Source organism: Perognathus longimembris, chromosome 17, assembly GCF_023159225.1.
Source record: "Perognathus longimembris pacificus isolate PPM17 chromosome 17, ASM2315922v1, whole genome shotgun sequence".
NCBI classification, from domain to species: domain Eukaryota; kingdom Metazoa; phylum Chordata; class Mammalia; order Rodentia; family Heteromyidae; genus Perognathus; species Perognathus longimembris.
This window is the reverse complement of record NC_063177.1, coordinates 49,823,751-49,830,134: the sequence shown is the minus strand read 5'-3', so window position 1 is coordinate 49,830,134 and position 6,384 is coordinate 49,823,751.

The window sequence follows — 6,384 nt, the reverse complement described above, 5'->3', positions numbered from 1 at the left end:
TCACACACAAATTAAGCAGTTAGACTAACTGAGTGACACATCATGTATGAAAACAGAATCTTGTTAGAGTTACTATTAGGTCAATGGAACAACATGGGATCCAGAAAATAGCATCATTTTCAGATTGTATATAGGAAAGTGTGTGTGTGTGTGTGTGTGTGTGTGTGTGTGTGCATGTGTGCGTGCATCTTTGTGCATGACGGGGGAATGAGAAATTGCTGAGAGATTCATGAAGTGATCAAATGTCAAGAAATAAATGACTAGAAAGCCAGAAGGAAGGAAGAAAATCATAGCAACATTGCCTTTGTTTCTGACCCACAGTCCTTAGAGGCCAGAGAGAAACAAGGTGAGCCTGTGCCTTTATAGGCTGGGAAACTGGTCACTGTCTGTGGAGTTCTGGCCCCTGAGAATCTACTGTGCTGCAATTTCAGAGACAATTGATTTAGAATTATCATTAACATCTGAGCCCATTGAAGACCCAGGATTGAGACTTCAGAGGCCCTTGAATCTTTGTCCCTTTTACCTGTGTGAGTAAGGCATGGGTCTCATCACTTGAAGGAATTAAGATTTCTTATAACTAACAAAATGGAATAAACAATGATGTCGTAAGGTTGTAGTGACTGTGAAATAGTATGAAGTAATAAGTATCAGTCTTGCAATCCTAAGCCTTTACTGTATATAGGATCTAGTGACTAGTACTCTCATAGCTCTCATGTATAGTTTATTTGTATGTGTGTATGTTGATCCTAAATAAGCTGACATATTTTATGACAGCCTTAGCACTGTCCAATGGAACTGCTTATGATGATGGATATATTTTTTTTCAATCTGTGTCCTAGAAGCCACTAGTCACCTATGACTACTGAATGCCTGAGATGTATTTAATGAAACAGAGACACTCATTTCTACATTTAATGTTAGTATAATTCTCTGTGTGTTTAGCTGCAATGTGAGCTTGCTGCCAGTGGCTTATGCCTATAATTCTAGCTACTCAAGAGGCTGATTTCTAAGAATTAAGGTCTTAATTCTTGTCCTGGTCCTGGTAGACAAATCAATGAGACTCTTATTTCCAATTGGCCAACAAAATAAATCAAAAGTGGAGCTGTGCATCAAATGGTAGAGCACTAGTCTTGAGCAAAATAGCTAAATGAGGGTAAGATGTCCAGACTGGAGTTCAAGACCCAGTACCAGCGCGTGCGCGCGCACGCGCACACACACACACACACGCACACACACAGTGCCACATGTGGTCATAGCTATCATAACAGACTGCTTGGTTATGGAGAAGTCAAGGTGGAAGTTATTTTAGATAATCATCAACTGGGAAGAATATACATATTTCAGGTTGATGTGAAATAACATGCTTAGAGTTTCACAATCACTAAGGGGCAGAGCCAACATTTTGATCAGGCTCCAATGTTCTAAATTCAAGGCATCATATTGCCACACAGCATAACAAAGTTAATAACTTAAAGACATAGGCAGGTCAGCAGCAGATGCAGAGCTAGGATGTCCAAACTATAAGTTATAATTATCATCAGTGCCATAATTGCATGAATTCCTAATTTGTGAGCACCTATCTACTCTTTGCTTGGCACAAAGCATCCAAAGTTTGTTTTCCTAATTGTGCTACATGCTTTCCCCTTCTGGGACCCTACATACTTTGCTAACATGGCAGGCCCCTGCATCATCATTGTAGGATTGATCAGCTATATGCTGGAGCAATTGCAGCTGACCAAGGTCTCACTGTGCCATTGTTGTCTGAAAAGTCTGGATGATCAAGGTCACCAACTAGGATCTCTCAGGTCAAGGTGGTCTCAGAGATGAGAGGGTTAACGTAGTTCTGGCATTTATACTGTAAAACATTTCGTTTGTCTCAGACAAGCAAATGGTTTCTAGAAGAAAAAAAGGAATACATTCTTTAGAACGACAGGTATGTAGCATCTGCAGGACACAGCAAATGACCTTGAGCAGCAGAGGAGATGCACATCAGGCCATTGGAGCCTGAGTTGGCAGTAGACCACTCTTAGTTCCTCCTGGAACTCTGTTTTGTAGAAACCACAGCAGTGAACCAGTGGCGATAAGAGAGCAAAAAGCTTTTCATGTAGAACTTGGTAGATGTTCTTCAAAATGCCAATGGCAAATTTCTTATCCCTTGTGAGGCACGATGAAAAAGTTGAGATCATTATGTAGATATTTTGCTAATCATATAAAAGGTGACCATTTCCAAAGGGAGAAACCATTCTCATCTCCTGGGTAGTCCGTTGGATTGGTTTATAGATTGCTCATCGATGACTGAACTACTCCCAGGAAGTTGGCACTAACGTCTGGCCTCTTCAAAAGAAGTATTTGTTACCCAAAGAGACAGTTTTAGAGGCTTCTATTTATCTTTCTCCATTTTGATAGTTCCTCTCTCCTAAGTCAAGGACTCATCATAAGAATTTTGGCCCCACATTCCCTCCTTAGGTCCCAGTGAGGAAGGAATCATTCATTACCTTGTACACTGGCGGTGAGCTTACTACAGTACTCGTCTACTCAGGGATTCTCACCAGACTACTCCTCTTCTGTGGTTAAAATAAGAACTTCTTCAGGGGCTGGGGATATGGCCTAGTGGCAAGAGTGCTTGCCTCGTATACATGAGGCCCTGGGTTCAATTCCCCAGCACCACATATAAAGAAAACGGCCAGAAGTGGTGCTGTGAGTCAAGTGTCAGAGTGCTAGCCTTGAGCAAAAAGAAGTCAGGGACAGTGCTCAGGCCCTGAGTCCAAGGCCCAGGACTGGCCCCCCCCCAAATAATAATAATAATAATAATAAGAAGAACTTCTCTGGTGCCCCTCAATAATGACTGATTTGGTTATACTTTGCCAAGGACCACTTAATAATTAGACCTCTAGACTCCTGCCCTGAATCTTCCAAGATAGGCTGAAAATACACATGCTTTTCCTCTTCCCATAGCATGCCCACACCCTGTTCATTTAACCTGCTTTCTCTATTTGCCATATTGGGGAGAGTAGCTGGGCCAAACATGGGGAATCCCTGAAACTGGGCCTGTGGCCAGGGCTCCTGGTGCAACCTTGCTCCATGGAGTCCTTATTACCAGCCGGGTGACAATGGGCTCAAGCTCCAAAATTTCATCTGTTACGTTTTAGATGTGGTTTCACTGTGTCTCAAACCACAAGTTTATCTGGTAAAAGCCTGGTCTTCAGGCAGTGATGGTATTGATTGCAAAGGCCGAGCCTGCTGGAAGGCACTTAGGTCAGCAGGGACACCACCTGGGAAGGGATCGCTAAGGGTGCCATGGAGTGAGTTCGTTTTCTTGAGAGAGGGTTGTTAGAAAGCAAGGCCCTTTCATGTGCTTGCTTTCAGTGACACTCTGTGGTGTTCCTTTCTGCTTGTCTGCCATATTGTGATACCATCTGCCATGAGGCCTTCAACAGAATCAAGCAGATGCCGGTGCCAGCTTTGGATTGTCCATAGTCGTGAGCTGTAGAGACCTCTTTTAATTTTAAACCACCCAGGCCTACCAATTTTGTTACAGAAGCACAAAGAAGATTAATGTACTTTCTTTGTGATGGCCTTTTTCAGCTCATTATTGGCACTGTCAAAAGCACATTTTAAGACAAAGATAAGTATACAGATCAGATATTACATAGGGCTCCTGAGATCAGCATCTTTTGGCAGAAAGCAGAAGAGAGAAGGCATTTGGCAGAAGGAAGAACTGGGCTGTGATACAGAATTGTTAGCATAGAAAGCTCTGCAATTAGAATCACCTTCTGAGTTTTCTTGGGCTAGTGCGAGGAAGCTGGGCTTTATACTTCCTTTGTCCAGCCTCTAGTAGGAGTACACACACAGCCCTGGGAGAGGTAGCTGTTGTCCTGTCTTAAGCCAGTAGCTGAGGTCCAGTTCAGTACAACTGGACACTTTTGGAACCAGTCCTCCATTCATCCTTGGAGAGTAAATCAGATACACCTTATTGTGTCCACTTCTGATGGGGTGGTTCTCACTCATTTTGCAATACAAGTGAACATTTAGGCCCTTGAAAGTGGGGCCTGTCAGCGGAATGGTGACTAGTAAACTCAGTGAATACTGCCCCCACCCCACCTCTCTCTCATGTTGAGCAAAACAGAACTTGTACAAGATGTGGAAAATCCTTAGTGAGCTACACAAAAGGAGAGGAGGTGTGGAAGATGGATGGAAGTAAGGGTGGGGAGGGATCTCGCCTGGCAAGCCACTGTAAAGAAATCATTTTACAACAACCCTGGGAAACCTCATAAAATAAAGAGAACCAAGGAAACGCCACCATAGGCAAAGTGTCTCTTCTTTTCTGTTTTACAGACTGGCGTAAGGTTTTATGAGCTATTTGGCTTTGCCGTTGGGTGCTTCTTCAGAGAAGTTTCTGGTTTTTCAGCCAGTTATTTTAACTTTTGGCTAAGAAATAAGGAGATTTCAAAATGGGATAATAACCGTTTAGACTTTCTGGCAATGTCCTCCAGATGTTGACCACAGCAGGGACTCAGTTAACCAACACACAGGGAGTATGTGTATGTGCCAACCTGAAACATCTCAGCCTGTTTTTGTACGGCAAGGTAAAGTCTGCTGGCTATACATGGCGACCCTGAGCAGTACCTTGATTCCTTCTATGAGATCAAGCGCTACAGATCTTTGTTTAGGAACAAACCACATCCTGTTTGTAAGTTTCCTTAGTGCTGAGGGCCACCTCAAGATGGGAAATGAAGTTGTAAGTTTAAGGAACATAAAATCTTTTCTTTGCAACACAATTTGGCTACCCAGATTGGCTCATTGTTATTGGTGGGGAAAGAAAGGAAGAATAGCCAAATACTTATCTTCCTCTACCCAGGAAAGAAAGCTGTAGTCTCCCATGAGCAGTTCTTTGACTTGTTTATTGGATGAGGGTGATGATAAAAACACAGATCACTAAGTTTAAGATAGATGATAGACAGACTCGTTTTTATCTCCCAGGTACTTTTCTAGACACGTATTTCCTAAGCAAATGACTCCCAATACTTTTGATGACGAGTCCCCAATACTTGTGAGGCTTGAAGCACTCTAGGGTGCAAATGGGTCTTAAATTCAATTTGTCTCTGTTCTAGGTCACAGATGAAGGAATTTAGAGGAGGATTCCTTCTACCCTCTGTATGGCTCTCTGGCATTTGAGGAAGCAGCCCACGCAGGCAATTCTAGTTCCTGACTGTGCTGTCACGGGGCCTTTAGTCTCCAGATACGTTTCCATTTCTATTCCTAAATCATCCACAGGTATCAAAATCTCTGTATGATCAAATCGATAAAAAAAAATAGCACAAGATTTGCCCAGAAGATGTGCGGTTCCTCTCATAGCCTTTGAATCATCATGTGATGTCAGTGTTCTGCCAATAGCTAATATACTGTATTGTTTAAGACAAAAAGACATTATTTAAAAAGCCTACAAGTATTCACTACAGATGCAATACCTGTGTTTGTTTAAAGCTATGAATGTAATACCCGTCGATTGGGGGAGAGGACTGCATTTTTCTCTGCTTACCAATAAGAATTTAAGACCAAAGGCAACTGAAAGTTGAGGATGGAAATGAGAAATAACCCAATAATGTCTTGGCTACCTCAAAAATCGGGGAAGGAGAAATGATGCTCAGTTTCTGAGTGGCTTGAAGTTGTTTCCTGGTACTGTCGTCTAGTATTTGCATGAGACAGTGGACACACTGATTTTACAAGGTAAATTATGGGAATACATTTGATTTGTCTATTCTTTTTTCAGGTCATCCATGTGATCTTATGGTTTCTGGATATTTATACCTATATCTATATCTTAGCAAGAAATAATGAGAGCCTACTACAAAATGTTACTTGCATGTTTTAATTTTACATAGTGTTTAAATGTTTATTTTTTTATTACTTTAGATTTGTGGACAAACCTAATTCCTCTTTGGTTTGAAATAATTAGCCTAGCTTGAATTCGGGGACTCCAGTTAGAAGTCTGCGCTTCTCCAGATAACTATGAATGGCTAAAGTGTGGTCCAAGTATCCCAAATCATGGGAACGAGAAAGATATATCTGTGGCCATCACTGCAAAAATATTTGACTCAGGGGAGTTTCTAATGATGAATGTAGTGCAAGTTTATCTAGATATTTAAGAGTACAGAAGGAACCAGGTACTTGTGGCTCATGCCTGTAGTCCTATCTACTCAGGAGGCTGAGATCTGAGGATTGGGGTTCAAAGTCAGCCCTGGCAGAAAAGTTCATGTGACTCTTATCTCTAATAATAATAATAATAATAATAATAATGGCAATAATAAAGTAATAATAAACAACTACTCAGGAAAAAGCTAGAAGTGGTGTTGTGGCGCAAGTGGTAGAGTGCCAGCCTTGAAC